At 43.0% G+C, this 16,278-nt stretch overlaps 1 long non-coding RNA gene across 2 annotated transcripts in view; it reads left to right on the top strand.

Moving 5' to 3' along the window:
• Nucleotides 1-16,278, top strand: part of LOC125462515 (uncharacterized) — a 227,177-nt gene that overhangs the window by 157,583 nt on the left and 53,316 nt on the right. For both annotated transcript variants that reach the window (XR_009447099.1, XR_009447100.1), the window contains exons 8-9: nt 2,868-2,946; nt 3,296-3,359. This is a non-coding gene — a long non-coding RNA (uncharacterized LOC125462515). The remainder of the gene's footprint in view (nt 1-2,867; nt 2,947-3,295; nt 3,360-16,278) is intronic.

The following is a 16,278-nucleotide window of genomic DNA, read 5'->3' as shown; positions in this document are numbered from 1 at the left end:
GCATTCCCTCCCACTATTTTTGTAGCATCAAATTTGGATGGATTTATGCCTTGTCCCCTCCTCTAAGTTATGAATGTAAATAGTAAATAATTGTAGTCCTGGGATTGATCCCTGTGGCACTCCACCAGTTATGGCTTTCCGGCCTGATAAAGATGGTGGTTAGAAGATAATTGGCAAAACCATTGAAATGAAAAGTGTGAAAAAATATGCATTTTCATTGTTTGTGAAATACTTAAATCAGATTGTAGAAATGAAATATAAATATTACAGTAGTTCTTGATGAATACAGTTTATCATTGAGCTTTATGAAAATTCTGAATAGAGTTCATGATTTATTATAGCATCAGTTTTCATGCATCTTTATCTGAGAATTCAGATTTGTTTTGTCAAAAATTGTGCTGTGCCACACATGATATTTGCTAAATCTGTCCTGTCCCAGCAGTTCAACTTGTTCAGTTTTGACATTACTTTTGTAAGGACCCCACAGTTGAGCTACCTTGCATTGATAGCTCACTACACACTTCTTGCAGTAAAACAAATGCACCTCAGACCACCTGTCTGTCTGCGTTCATCATCTGCTCTCTGTCTGCTCTTGCTCTTAGTCACACTGACTTCATTATCTAGTTCCTTACAGGCTGTAGTTACAATCTTGTTACTGCCCACTAACCTCTGCATTTGGTTCCCATCCCCCTGCCACATTAGTTTTAATCCTCCCCAACAGCGTTAGCAAAAGCAGCCCCGAGGACATTGGCTCCAGGTGCAGACGGTCCGATTCGTAATAGTCCCACCTCCCCCAGAACTGGTCCCAATGTCCCAAAAATCTGAAGCCGTCCCTCCTGCACCATCTCTCAAGCCACTCATTTATCCTGCCTATTTCTTCATTTCTACTCTGACTAGCATGTGGCACTGGTAGCAATCCTGAGATTACTACCTCTGAGGTCCTACTTTTTAACTTGGCTCCTAACTCCCTAAATTCTGCTTCTAGAGCCTCATTGTTTTTTTTACCCATATCATTGGTGCCTATATGCACCATGACAGCTGGTTGTTCACCCTCCCCCTTCGGAATGTCCTGCAGTCGATCTGACACATCTCTGACCGGTGGACCTGGGAGGCAACATACCATGTTTTTGACCATAGAACCGCCTATCTCCTCCCCTTACAATAGAATCCCCTGTGGCTATAGCCCTTCCACTCTTTTTCCTGCCCTTCCTGCTTTGGAGGGAGATGACCACAGGGGACACCACTGCCTATCTGCTTTTTTTTCTGCCTTTAGGTCACCCATTCCCTTACTCCCTCAGCTATCCTAATCAGCGATGTGACCAATTTGCTGAATCTGCTACCCATGACTTGGTCAGCATTGCGGACGCTCCAGAGTGAGTCCATCCACAGCTCCCAGAGCCGTCATGCGGTCTAACGAGAGCTGCAGCTGGACACACTTCCTGCACGTGACGGAGTCACGGACATCAACCACGTCCCTGCGCTCCCACGTTGAGCAAGAGCAGCATAACATGGGTCTGGGATCTCCTGCCATTTTTACTCTTAAGCTCTACTTAGTGCTGCTATAATATCAAATACTAGATAAATGAAATGAAATAAAATTGTACCAAATCCCTCTATTTACCAGCACACAATAATAAAAAAAGGGAAAAGAAAAACACTTACCTAATCAACTCAGTAGAGCCTCTTTTTTGGTCAGAGGAAGAGGGTGGGTGGGAGCCACTACACGTGTCGTGTCTCGGATTTAGACACTGTCCAAATATATTGGTTCACTCACTTCTGAGAGCGCAATTCAACCACTCCCACTCAGCTCCGCCACAGAAATGAAGGAGGGAACTGTCAGAGAATGCAGCAGAATGTATATAGATTGGACAGTTGGGCAGATAAATGGCAGATGGCGTTCAATCCAGGCAAATGCAAGATGATGCATTTTGGAAGATTTGATTCACGAGCAAACTATACGGTAATTGGAAAAGCCCTGGGGAAAATTGATGCACAGAGAGATCTGGGTGTTCAGGTCCATTGTATCCTGAAATTGGCCATGTAGGTCAATAGAGCGGTCAATAATGCAATACGGCATGTTTTCATTCATCGGAGGGTGTATTGAGTACAAGAGTTGGCAGGTCATGTTACAGTTGTACAGGACTTTGGTTTGACCACATTTGGAACACTGTGTACAGTTCTGGTCGCCACATTACCAAAAGGATGTGGATGCTTTGGAGAGGGTGCAGAGGAGGTTCACCAGGATGTTGCCTGGTATGGAGGGCGCTAGCTATGAAGAGAGGTTGAGTAGAGTACTATTATTTACATTCGAAAGACAGAAGTTGAGAGGGGACCTGATTGAGGTCTACAAAATCATGAGAGGTATCAACATCGTCGAGAGCAGGAAGCTTTTTCCCAGAGTGGGGGACTCAATTACTAAGGGCCATGATTTCATGCAGAGGGTGGTGGTTGTCTTGAACGCACTGCCAGCGGAGGTGGTAGATGCGGGCATGATGGCATCACCTCAGATGCATCTATACAGATATATGAATGGGTAGGGAGCAGAGGGATACAGATCCTTGGAAAATAGGCGACAAGTTTAGATAGAGGTGGATTGGCACAGGTTTGGAGGCCTGTTTCTGTGCTTTAATTTTCTTTGTTCTTTGTTTGTTCTTTTAATACTTTTTAAGACGCACAACACCTCTTTTAATAGTGACTTGTTTCACCCTACTTCAGATCAGCTTTCATCACCCCTGTGTCGCAACCATTTTATGATTCTATCAATATTAATAGCAATTTATTCATTGAGATCAAAGGGATCCTTCTTCCTTTGCCACTGTAGTTCTAAAGGGAATACATCAATTTCAGCTCCTTTTCTTCAATTTTAGATTGCTGTTGAGGAACGGATCAAGCAGTTGCAAGAAGCATAACGGGATTTTGGTCCTTCATCACAACACTTCCTTTCGAGTAAGTCAGACTTGCAAAAATCTAGCACCTTAATTTTGTTGCATTTTAAGTATACCAGTGTTGAAGAATATTTAGAATATTTGAAGATTTTGTGTCCGCGTGAGTGTAAAGTCAAATTAATCCAAGCTGCCTACAATTCGAGTGAAACACTGTTAGTTGTGCTATTAGATTACCAATAAATCTATGATCTTAGCAAATTACAAGGTGAATGTATTTTGCTGTTTATATTCGGTATAAAAATTAAGCTGGATCCTCAGGCTGTTAAAGAGTGCGCTGTAGTAACAGTCCAGTGACCTATGCGTATGTGTGGTTTGTTTTTAGTTATAATTCTGTACTTTCATATCTGTAGCATCCGTCCAGCTGTTTTGGCAGGGAGCTGTATCACACAACAATAAAGTGCCATATTACATCAAGTAAGTTTTCCTGTATTCAGAGTGTGCAATCAGGATACTTTTACTTCATTTTAAAGTTTTGAAATACTAGAAAATTATTAAGTACAGTGATCACAATTCCTTAAGTTTCAAGATAGCTATGAATAAAGAAAAATAGGACCTTGGGGGAAGACACTAAATTGGGGCAGGATAAGTTACGCCAGAATTAAGCAGGTGCTTGGGAGTGTTAACTGGGAGCAGCTGTTATCAGGCAAGTCGATGTTTGACATGTGGGAGTTGTTTGAAGACCTTCTATTGTGAGTTCAGGACTGGCGTATTCCAGTAAGGAGCATAGAACATAGAACAGTACAGCACAGTACCGGCCCTTCAGCCCATGATGTTGTGCCGAGCTTTTATCCTAATCCTGAGGCCTGTCTCCACCCTGCCTTGTACTGTCATCCATGTGCCTACCTAATAGCCGCATAAATGCCCCCAAGAAGTCCGACTCCACAACCCTCTCTGGCAACGCATTCCACGCCCCTACCATTCTCTGAGTAAAGAACCTACCTCTGACGTCTCCCTTATATCTACCTCCATTCAATTTAAAACTGTGCCCCCTCGTAACCTCCACCCGAGGAAAAAGTCTCTGGTATCCACTCCTATCTAAGGAGGAAGCACAGTGATGACAAGTTAAGTGACCCTTGGATAACGAGGGAAGTTGTGAATTTAGTGAAAGAGAAGCAAGTGGAAAATTTAGGAAGCTAAAATCCTGTGAGGAATATCAAGAAAGCAACAAAGAACTCCACCAGGGAATTAGAAAACCAAGAAGGGGCCATGAATGACCTTGGCAAATAGAATTAAAGAGAATCCCAAGGCATTCTTCACATATGGTAAAAACAAGAGGATAATTAAGGAGGGGGTTAGGCCCATGAAAGGATAAAGGAGGCTATTTGTTCTTCGAGGTAGAGAATACACACAAAACCCGAAATGAATACTTAGCATTCACCCAGGAGAAGGATATGTAGGACAGTGCGATTAGTTTGGAGCATACTAATCTGCTTGGGCATTTTGAGATCAAGAAAGAAGTGTTATTGAATCGCTTGTATTGAGAGAGGCAAGAGAGGAGATTGCGGGAGCCTTAACCAAGATCTTTGTATCCTTTAAGCCACTGGAGAGGTCCCAGAGGACTGGCAAGTCGCTCGTGTTGTTCCTCTGTTCAAGAAGGGAAATATAGATAATGGAGGAAACTATCGACCAGTGACTCTCACGTCGCTCATTGGGAAGCTCTTGGAGAGAATTCTTCTGGATAAGATTTATGCATGTTTGGAAAAGCATGGCCTAATTAGGGACAGTCAACATTGCTTTGTATGGGGAAGATCATGTCTTCCTGACGTGAATTTTTTGAGGAGGTAGTGAAGGTTAGAACAGTGGAGACTGTGTACATTGATTTTAGTCAGGCTTTTGACAAAGTCCTACATGGTAGGCTCACCCAGAAGGTGAAGATGCACGGGAATCCACGGTGACTTGGCCGTGTGGATTCAGAATTGGCTTGACTGTAGAAGGCCACATAGTGGTGGAAGGGTGTTTGCTACCTGGAAGTCTGTAACGAGTGGTGTTCTGCAGGGATTGTACTAGGAGCTCTGCTTTTTACGATATGTATATAAATGACTTGGATATAAATGTAGATGGGTGGGTCACTACGTTTGAAGATGAAAATAAATCAATGGAGTTGTGGATGGTGTCAAAGGTTGGGATGTAGATTCGTTGCAGATATGGGTGGAGAAATGGCAGATGGAGTTAAATCTGTGTAAGTATGAGGTGCTGAAATTTGGGAGATCAAATGTTAATGAAAAGTATACAGTTAATGTCAGGACCCTTATCAGCATTGATGTATGGAGGGACCTTGAGGTTCAAGTGCATGGCTCCCTGAAAGTGGCCATATCAGTAAATAGGATGGTAAAGAAGGCAGGGTTGCCTTTATTGATTGGGGAATTGAGTACAAAAGTCAGGAAATTATGTTGCCGCTTTATAAGACTTTGGTTAGGCTGCACCTAGAATATTACATTGAATTCTGGTTGCTACATTACGGGAAGGATTTGGAGGCTTTGGAGAGGGTGCAGAAGATGTTTAACAGGATGTTGCCTGGATTAAAGGGTATGAGCTATAAGGAGAGCCGAGAGATACTCAGTTTTCTCTGGAGCAATGGACCCTGAGGAGATACTTGATAAAAATCTATAAAGTTATGAGATGCATAGCTAGGGTTGATGGTCAGAGCCCTTATCCCAGGTTTGAAATGTCTGAGACCAGGCGCACGCATTTAGGGTGAGGGGGGAAAGTTCAAAGGAGATGTGAAGGGCAAGTTTTTTTAATACAGAATGGTAGGATTCTGGAACGAACTTCCAGGGGTGGTGGTGCAATATAGGCATTTAAGGGACTTGTAGAAAACATGTGAATATGAAAGGAATGGAGGGCTATTGACCATGGGCAGGAAGAAGGGACTAGTTCAATTTGGCATTCATGTTCAGCACAACATTGAGGATCGAAGGGCCCGTTCCTGTGCTATACTGTTCATTTGACTAACTTAATTAAAGGTGGGGATGCTTCTGCCGTGTAGATTTGTGTCACAACCAACAAGAGACATTTTTTAGGCTTCTGAGTTTGACACGTATTTTCTGATGAGGTGATGCCAGAAATCTTTGACAAGTTTGGTCCTGAAACTGGAAGAAGAAACTATTCACAAATATCACTTTTCAGAAGGATAAATTAAACTTGAGTTTTCTTTATTTTGAAGAGCCAGGTGACCAGGTTTGAAAATTAGGGGTCTTCCATTGAAGACACAAGTAAGGAGAAGGCATGGTTTATTGTGAATGGAGCACATGCATAAACACAGCTCGGCAGTGGAACAAGAAGTGTTAGGAACAAAGATAGTTCTGTCCAATGGCGCAAGATGGAGGCAAATTATAAGCACAGCTCACTGAGATGAACAGATATTTTATCTTCTTTGGCAACGATTGGTAAAAGCATTTCAGCACAAAATCTCAAATTTTGGAAGAAGTAAAAATCACGCAATGGGTCTGTGGCATGATTCTTCCTCCCACCCCCAAATTCCCTGCAGAGTAGTGGAGGCTGGGTAACTCATCTGGAATACTCCCCACTTGTTTGGATGGGTGCAGCTCCAACAACATTGAAGATGCGTGATAGCATCCAAGAGAAAACAGCTTGCTTGATTGGCACTACATTCACAAAGATCCACTCCCTTCACCACTGATGTTCAATAGTAGCACTGTGGACTATTTATAAGGAGAACTGCAGAAATTCACCAAAGATCCTTAGACAGCACCTTCCAAACCTATGACACCTTCCATCTAGAAGGACAAGATCAGCAGATATATGGGAATATCGCCACCTGCAAGCCACTCACCATCCTGAATTGGAAATGTATCGCCATTCCTTCAGTATCACTGAGCCAGAATCCTGGAATTCCCTCCTGAAGGATATTGTGGGTCAACCAGTAGCGTGTGGATTGCTGTGTTCAAGAAGGCAGCTCACTACCATCTTCCCAAGGGCAGCCAGGAAGGGACAATAAATGCTGGCCAGCCAGTGTCACGCATGTCACACCAGTGAATTTAAAAAAAAGTCCTCGGTCGATGTCTCCTTCATACTGATTCATTAATCAGTGGGTGCAATCTTTCTGTATTAGCTCTGAACTATTTGTCATTTTGAACATGGTTACTGCAGTTCATTTAGGAATGCACAGTAATACAGCACACGTATGTTTTTGAATGTAGTAAGAGTAAAATTTAAAATTTGAAGAGCAACTGATTATATGTAACTGGTAATGGTAAGTTAGTTTGCTATTGGTTATCCAGATGTTAAACTTATCACGTTTCTGACTTTCCCAAAAGTAACAAGAACTTGGAATCTAGTAGTGACTGAAAGTCAAAGTAAAAATATTATCAGTCGCCGTAATTTCCGTGAAAAGGCTTCTTAATCATTCTCAGATTTTGCAAGAATATTTTAAAACTTAAAGAGCTTAGATGTAACTTTTTTTGCACAATGACATGCCAGTAATAACTGAAAAATTTTAGGGGTTAGTGAACAGTGCAACAGAGTACTTGGAACTTATTACAACCATGAAAGGTTGAACAAAGGCGATAATCTCTCAAGTATAGATAGAATACTTACTCGACCTGAAGAAAGATATATCTACAAATTAAGAATGGGCTTATATGTTCAGCTGATAGTTCTATCTATCATCTGTTTTCAAGAGTAAATTTGAAAGCTGTCATGATGATTTTAAAAACTTGGTTGTTTATTCTACACAACTTGCATTCTACATGGAGAGACTGAAATATCTCAAAACATGAGGCTTTGTCATCATCATACTGCATAGAAACAGACCCTTTGGCCCAGCTCTTATGCACCGATCAGGCATCCCAATCTGACCTAGTGCCATTTGCCAGTATTCGGCCCCTTTCACTGAGAACACTTCCGTTCCATACACCCATCCAGATGTGTGTTAAATGTTGTAATTGTAACCACCTCCACCATATCCTCTGGCAGTTCCTTATATACACTCTTCACCTTGACTGTGAAAACGCAGACCTCTCAGGTCCTTTTAAATTCTTTTCCTTGTACATGCACTAGCTTTCGACTCCCTCACCCGAACATAATAACCTTGTGTATTTATCCTATCCTTGCCTATGATTCTATAAAACTCTATAATATCACCCCTCAGCCTCTGCCACTCCAAGGAAAAAAGCCTCAGTGAATTCAGTCTCTCCATGTAGCTCAAACCCTCCAACTCTGGCAACATCCTTTCATGCTTGACAACACCCTCCTTATAGATGTGTGACCAGAATAGTATGCAGCATTCTGTAAGTGGCCTCACCAATAAAAACTGGAATAACTGCAGATGTTGTAAATCAGAGACAAAAAATAGCAATCGCTAGAACAGCTCAGCAGGTCTGGCAACATTCACGGAGATAAATCAGAGTTAATGTTTCAGGTGGAGTAATCCTTCCTTTGTTCTAAAGAAGGGCCACTTGACCCACAATGTTAACTGTGTTTTCTGTCCACAGATCCTGCCAGACCTGCTGAGCTTTTCCAACAATTCCTGTATTTGTGGCCTCACCAATGTTCTGTACTGCTGCAAGATGATGTCTCAATTCCTGTACTCAATGTTCTGACTAATGAAGGCAAGTGTTCCAAAGTATCTTCTCTTGAAGTATGTAGCTTCTTTTAGCCTCTCAATAACTATCTTCAATACCTCAATAACAAGAATCAATACCTCTGACAGTCCTATTTTATCTGTCACACAGAGCTACCTGATTGGAGCTATTTAAACTGATCCAGTTTGGGAACTCATATTCCATGAGACTAACCTTGTTCCAGTCACTATCTCCCTCTCCCTCTAAATTTGAGGACATGGGTGTGCCCTTTTTTTTGGAGAGCTTCCTGGGCACTTTAACACCCGGTCCGGTTCCTCTGACTCGGTGCCTGTTACAGGTGGCATGTAGTGCATGGGAGCTCACCTGTTGAGCCAGAAGTACGTCAGTCGAATTTCATTTACCTGGACTCCCCGGACTGACCTATCTCCTCCCACCTCCCTACCTATACTCTCCTCTCCACCTATCTTCTCCTCCATCCATCTTTGGTCTGCTTCCCCCTCTCTCCAGATTTATTTCAGAACCCCCTCCCCATCCCCCTCTCTGATGAAGGGTCTAGGCCCGAAAAGTCAGCTTTTTTGCTCCTGAGATGCTGCCTGGCCTGCTGTGTTCATCCAGCTTCACACTTTGTTACCTGTCAGATAGATTTCAGTTTTCTTTTATTTATTGAGTTTTCTCTTGAAAAGATTGTACGATATAGGAGCAGAATTAGGCCATTTGATCTTGGCTGATCTGTTTTTCAACCCCAATTTCCTGCCTTGTCTCCATCACTCTCGAACACCTACTAATCAAGAACCCATCTATCTCTGTCGTCAAGACACTCGATGTGTTGGCTTCCTGCAGCAATGAGTTCCGCAGATTCACCATCCTCAACTGAAGAAATTTCTTGTCTCAGTTCTGAAGCGTTGTCCCTTCAACTCTGAGGCTGTGCACCCATGTCTTCTTGTCTCCTACTAGTGGAAACACCTTCTCCACTTTGGCCAGATGGGCAGAGCAGTGGCAGATGATATTTAACCTTGATAAGTGCAAACTAATGCATTAGGTATAAACAACAAGGTGAGGGTGTATTAAATTCATGGCAGGACACAGGGTCGCTTTGATGAATAGAGGGATCTTTTGGAAATTGTGCACAGATCCCTGAATTTGGCAGAGCACGTGAAGATGGTAGTTAAGAAGGGATATGGGACACTTGCTTTGATCAGTCATGGTAGAGAGTATAAGAGCAAGGAGGTAACGTTGGAATCGTCCAGGGTGTTGTTTAGACTGCAGCTGGAGAACTGTGTGCAGTTCCAGTTACCTCACTGAAGGAAGATGTGATCGCACTCGAGGGGATACAGATGAGGTTCACTGGGATGCCGTGTGGGATGGAGAAATTGATCTATGAGAAGAGACTTGATAGGCTTGGATTGTTTTCTTTTAGAGCAGAGAGCCCTGAGGGGGATGTGATTGAAGTGTGTAGGTTTATGAAGAGTATGGACAGGGTGAGTAGAGAGTATCTGTTCTCCTTGGTTGAGGGTCATTCAGAAGGGGGCATAGATTTAGGTTAAGGGGCAGGACATTCAGAGGGGATTTGAGGAAAATAAAACTTCTTCACTCCCCAGGTGGTGGAAATCTGAAATGCGTTGCCTGGGAAGGTAATGGAGGCTGGACACCTTAAAAAAATTCACTTGAAATGTCATACCGTTGAAGGATATGGGACACATTCAGGAACTTGGTATGAGTGCGCCTTTGGTGGTCGTTATTGTTGGTGCAGATTCGTTGGGCCGAATGGTCTTTTCTGAATTGTACATATCTGTGACTCTTTCCAGGTCTCTCAGTAATCTGTAAGTTTCATTGAAAATCAATCAAGTACAGTCCTCAACTTCAGTAAGGCATTTGATAAGGTTCCCCCTGGCAGGCCGATGGAGAAAGTGAAGTCGCATGGGGTCCAGGGTGTACAATCTAGATGGATAGAGAACTGGCTGGGCAACAGGAGACAGAGAGTAGTAGTGGAAGGGGGTTTCTCAAATTGGAGACTTGTGACCAGTGGTGTTCCACAGGGATCTGTGCTGGGACCACTGTTGTTTGTGATATACATAAATGATTTGGAAGAAGGTATAGGTGGCCTGATTCGTAGGTTTGCAGATGACACAAAGATTGGAGGAGTAGCAGATAGTGAAGGGGACTGTCAGAGATTACAGCAGAATATAGATACATTGGAGAGTTGGGCAGATAAATGGCAGATGGAGTTCAATCTGGGCAAATGCGAGGTGATGCATTTTGAAAGATCAAGCAAACTAAATAGAAAAGTCCTCGGGAAAATTGATGTTCAGAGAGATCTGGATGTTCAGGTCCATTGTTCCCTGAAGATGGCAATGCAGGTCAAGAGAGTGGTCAGGAAGGCATATGGCATGCTTTCCTTCATCAGATGGGGTATTGAGTACAAGAGTTGGCAGGTCATTGTACAATTGTGTAAGACTTTGGTTTGACCACATTTGGAATACTGTGTACAGTTCTGGTCGCCACATTACCAAAAGGATGTGGATGCTTTGGAGAGGGTGCAGAGGAGGTTCACCAGGATGTTGCCTGGTATGGAGGGTGCGAACTATGAAGAAAGGTTGAGGAGATCAGGATTGTTTTTATTAGAAAGATGGAGATTGAGGGGGGACCTGATTGAGGCCTACAGAATCATGAGGGGTATAGACAAGGTGGATAGTAGGAAGCTTTTTCCCAGCGTGCGGGATTCAATTACTAGGGGTCATATGTTCAAAGTGAGAGGAGGAGCGTTTGAGGGAGATATGCGTGGAAAGTTCTTTACGCAGAGGGTGGTGGGTGCCTGGAACGCGTTGCCAGCAGAGGTAGTAGATGTAGACATGACAGTCTGTTAAGATGTATCTCGACAGGCACATGGATGGGCAGGGAGCAGAGGGATACAGACCCTTAGAAAATAGGTGACAGGTTTAGACAGAGGGTCTTGATCGGCGCTGACTTGGAGGGCCGAAGGGCCTGTCCCTCTGTTGTAATTTTCTTTGTTCTTTGTTCTCCTCATAAGATATGCCTTTCATCGCTGGATAATTCTTATAAACCTCCTCTGGATTACCTCAAACACCAGCAAATTCTACCTTTGATACGGGGTCCAAAACTGCCCACAGTGTTCCAAGTGTGGCCTGACCCAGAACCTGAGACAGCCTCAGCAGTACATCCCTGCTGTTGTAATCTAGTCCTTTGGAAATGAATGTTAACATTTCATTTGCCTTCCTAACTGATGACTGATCCTACATCTTGAAGTTAAGAGAATCCCGAACTTAGACTCATATGAAACTTTATGTTTCAAATTTCTGAAGCCTTTTACTATTCAGAAAATAGTTGAATTGTTGAATCTTAAGTGGAAATGTTTATCCTTGAAATATTTCCATAAAAAGTCGGATGCTTCTTATTTGCAAGATTTAAAAACATCAGTTCTGAGTTATTTATATCAAAGCCCATTTTTGACATGTTCATTAACAGAACCGAAAGCATGACTTCCACTGCTATCTTCCTCAAGCATCTGAGCATGCAATGTTTTATAATGATAAATAATGCCTGTTTCCATGATACATTTTAAAAATAAACTTAATTCGAGAGAGAAAAGAATTTTAACTTTGAGCACAATCTCTAGGGATTGTGATCTCACCAGTCTGTTCATCGTTCAAGGTTTTCCTTGCTATTGTGCCTTGCAGTATCATGATAACAAATGGATTTGGAAGTGTGGTTAAGAGGAAAATTCGTACAGTGAATTGAAAATTAAATGCCGTTCATTTTATTGAAGTACTGATTGGAAATGGGGTTTTCTCCTGGTAAAAGATACAATTTAGGTCATAAAGGGATGGAACTTTGACACTTTTAAAAAGGCTTAAAAATTGCACAAGTTAGAAACTGAAAGTATCTTTGCTTCTAGCATATTTGATGATGCCTTGTGTCTGCAGCCTGATATAAAGGAATTTGGTAGCTTCAATAAATTACTAGATATAAAACATTACAGCACATTCCAGGCCTTTCAGCCCATGATGCTGTACCGACCTAATATCCTACTGAGATCCATCTACCCTGCATACCCTTCATTTTACTATCCTCCATGTGCCTGTCCAAAAGGTGCTTAAAAGTCTCTAAAGTATCTGACTCCACTACCACTGCAGGCATTTCCACTCACCCTCTGCTCTCTGTGTGAAGAACCGACCTCTGACATCTCCTCCATATCTTTCTCCAATCACCTTAAAATTTTGCCCCTGTAATAGTCATTTCTGCCCTAGGAAAGAGTCTCTGGCTATTCACTCTATCTATGCCTCTCATCGTCATACACCTGTCAAGTCACCTCTCATCCAATGAGAAAAGCCCGAGCTCTGTCAACCTTTCCCCAGAAGACCAGCCCTCCAGACCAGGCAGCATCCTGGTAAATCTCCTGCGCACCCTTTCTAAAGCTTCCACATGTTTCCTATAATGAGGTGACCAGAACTGAACACAATATTCCACGTAATGACTAACTCGGGTTTTACAGAGCTGTAGCTTAACCTCATCGCTCTTAAACACAATTCCCCGGCCAATGAAAGCCAACACACCATATGCTTTCTCTACAACCCAATCAACTTGGGTGGCAACTTTGAGGGATCTATGGATGTGGACCCCTAGATCCCTCTGTTCCTCCACACTGCCATGAATCCTGCCATTAACCCTGTATTCTGCATTCAAATTCGACATTCCAAAATGAATCAGTTCCTACTTTTCTGGGTTGAATTCCATCTGCCAGTTCTTTGCCCAGCTCTACAACCTGTCAATGTCCTGTTGCAAACTACAACTGCCCTCCACGCAGTCCACAACTCCACCAACCTTTGTGTCATCGGCAAACTTACTAATTCACCCTTCCACTTCCTTATCCAAGTCATTTATAAAGATCATAAAGAGCAGAGGTCCCATAACAGGTCCTTATGGAACACCACTGATCACTGAGCTCCAGGCTGCATACCTTCCATCTACTACCACCCTCTGTCTTCTATTGAACAGCCAATTCTGTATCCAGACAGCCAAATTTCCCTGAATCCAATGCCTCCTTACTTTCTGAATGAGCTTACCTTGTGGAACCTTGTGAAATGCTTGCTAAAATCCATTTACACCACATTCACTGCTCTACCTTCATCAGTGTGTTTTGTCACATCCTCAAAGAATTCATGAAGGCTTGTGAGGCATGACTTGCCCTTCTCAAAGCCAAGCTGACTATTTCTAATCAAACTCTGCTTTTCCAAGTAATCATAAATGCTATCTCTCAAAATCCTCTCCAATAATTTGCACACCACAGAACAAAGACTGACCGGCCTATAATTTCCAGGATTGTCCCTATTCCCTTTCTTGAACAAGGGAATGACATTTGCCATCCTCCAATCTTCTGGTACTACTCCAGTGGATAGTGAGGATGCAAAGATTATTGACAAAGTGGCAGCAATCTCTCCCCTCACTTCCCGTAATGACCTTGGGTATATCCTGTCTGTCCCAGGGGACTTATTTGCCCTAATGTTTTTCAAAATTTCTTGCACATCCTCCTTCCTTGCATCAACCTGTTTGAGCATATCTGCCTGTTACATGCTGTCCTCACAAATATCAAGATCCCTCTCATTGGTGAATACTGAAGCAAAGCATTCGTCAAGAACCTTCCCTACCTTCTCTGACACCGCGCACAAGTTCCCTCCACTATCCCTGGTTGGCCCTACCCTCACTCTGGCCATTCTCTTGTTCCTCATATAAGCATAGAATGCCTAGGGGTTTTCCTTGATCCTACCCGCCAAGGTTTTCTCATTTTCCTTCTAGCTTTCGTAAGTCTGTTCTTTAGTTCCTTCCTGGCTACCTTGTAGCCCTCTTGAGCCCTGTCCTATCCTTGATTCTTCAATTTTAAGGAAGCTTCCTTCTTCCTCTTGATTAGGTGTTCCACATGTCTTGTCATCCAAGGTTCCTTCACCTTTAGATAGTGGAAAAAGGTTAATCTGGAGAGGATCCAATATACAGCACAACAAAATGCACTATTGATATGGACTGGATTGTCACTAGAATTTATTACACAGGCAAAGTGTGCCACTACTTCAGTTGATCTGAGCTCTTATCAGCAGATGGGGCCTCAAGTTAATGCCTCTTCTGAATGCTGGCATCTCCCACAATCCAAATTCCTCAGTACTTCATTGAAGTATTACCCTAAAAAGTGTGCTTAAATATAAATTACAGCTTGAAGCCAGAGCCTTATAATTTATTGTTGAGAGTTCTGCTAGTTTATAACAGAACTAGAACAGACCTGGAGTGGATACGGGATGGTTCTCTTGAGCAATATGTTGAGGAACCAACTGGAGAGCAGTGCATCTAAGACTGGGTGCTGTGTAATGAGAAGGGAATCATTGCCAATCTAGCTGTGCAAGATTTCTTGGAGATGAGTGACCAGAACATGATAGAATTTTTTAAATCAAGATGGAGAGTCTGAGAGTTGATTTGGAGACCAGGATGCTGAATCTTCATAATGAGGCATGAAGTTCGAAGTTAGCCTTGATAGATGGGAGAGAGTTGCTTAAAGGGATGACAGAGGATAGGCAATGGCAAACATTTAAGGAACACGTGGAACACATGGGGGGACTGCAACAACTGTTTATTCCTGTCTGGCATTGAAGCAAAATGGGTAAGAGGGCCAATCCATGACATAGCAAAGGCACTTAGTGATAGTATCTGATCCAAGGAAATGATATTTGAGGATTGGCAGCAATGTATAATTTAGCAAAGAAGGACCAAGGAATTGATTAAGAAGGGGTAAATGCAGTATAAAAGTAAGCATACAGGGAAAATAAAGACTGACACTAAGAGTTTCTATCGATACGTGAAGAGAAAGAGACTGGTAGGTAGGAGGTAGGCTGCGGGTTAGGGTGTAACCCTAACTCTAACTCTCGCCCTAATCCCCACCCCATCCCACCTCCGACCAACCAGCGTCATCCCCGCCTCCTTGACCTGTCTGTCTTCCGTTGACTGACGAACGTCCATCCTAACTCCCCACCAGCACTCACCTTTACTGGCTCCATCGCCGCCTCTTTGATCTGTCTGTTTCCTCTCCACCTATCTTCTCCTCTATCCATCTTCTATCCACCTCCCCTTCTCTCTTTATTTATTTCAGAATCCCTTTCCCCTCCCCCATTTCTGAAGAAGGGCCCAAACCCAAAACGTCAGCTTTCCTGCTCCTCTGATAGCGTTCATCCAGCTCCACACCTTGTTATCTCAGATTCTCCACCATTGCCAGTTCCTACCACCTCTGAAATGGTATGTTGGCCTTCATTCAGAGAGGTTTCGAGTACAGGAGCCAGAATGTGTTGTTGCAGTTACACAGCGCCTTGGTGAAGCCGCACCTAGAGTAGCGTGTGCAGTTTTGGGCTCCTTTTCTGCGGAAGGATGCTGTTACTCTCGTAGTTTATCAGTGCAGCAAATGTTTATCAGGCTGATTTCGGGGATGGCAGGTCTGATGCATGATCAGAGATTGACTAGGTGAGGATTGTTTTCACTGGAATTCAAATGAATGAGGTGGATCACACAGAGACTTATAAAATTCGAACAGGACTGGACAGGATAGATGCAGTTCCCAGTGGTGGGTGTGTCCAGAACCAGGGGTCACAGTATGAGGATTCAGGATAGACGATTTAGGAGGTATTTCTTCACCCAAAGAATGGTGAGTCCGTGGAAATCATTACCAAAGGAAGTAGTTGATGTTAAAACGTTGAACATGTATTCAAGACATGGCTAGATATAACACTTGGGGTGAATGG

This window comes from Stegostoma tigrinum, chromosome 23 (genome assembly GCF_030684315.1).
Source record: "Stegostoma tigrinum isolate sSteTig4 chromosome 23, sSteTig4.hap1, whole genome shotgun sequence".
Lineage (NCBI taxonomy): Eukaryota > Metazoa > Chordata > Chondrichthyes > Orectolobiformes > Stegostomatidae > Stegostoma > Stegostoma tigrinum.
Note: the sequence above shows the minus strand (reverse complement) of the source record. Positions and strands in the feature narration are given on the sequence as shown.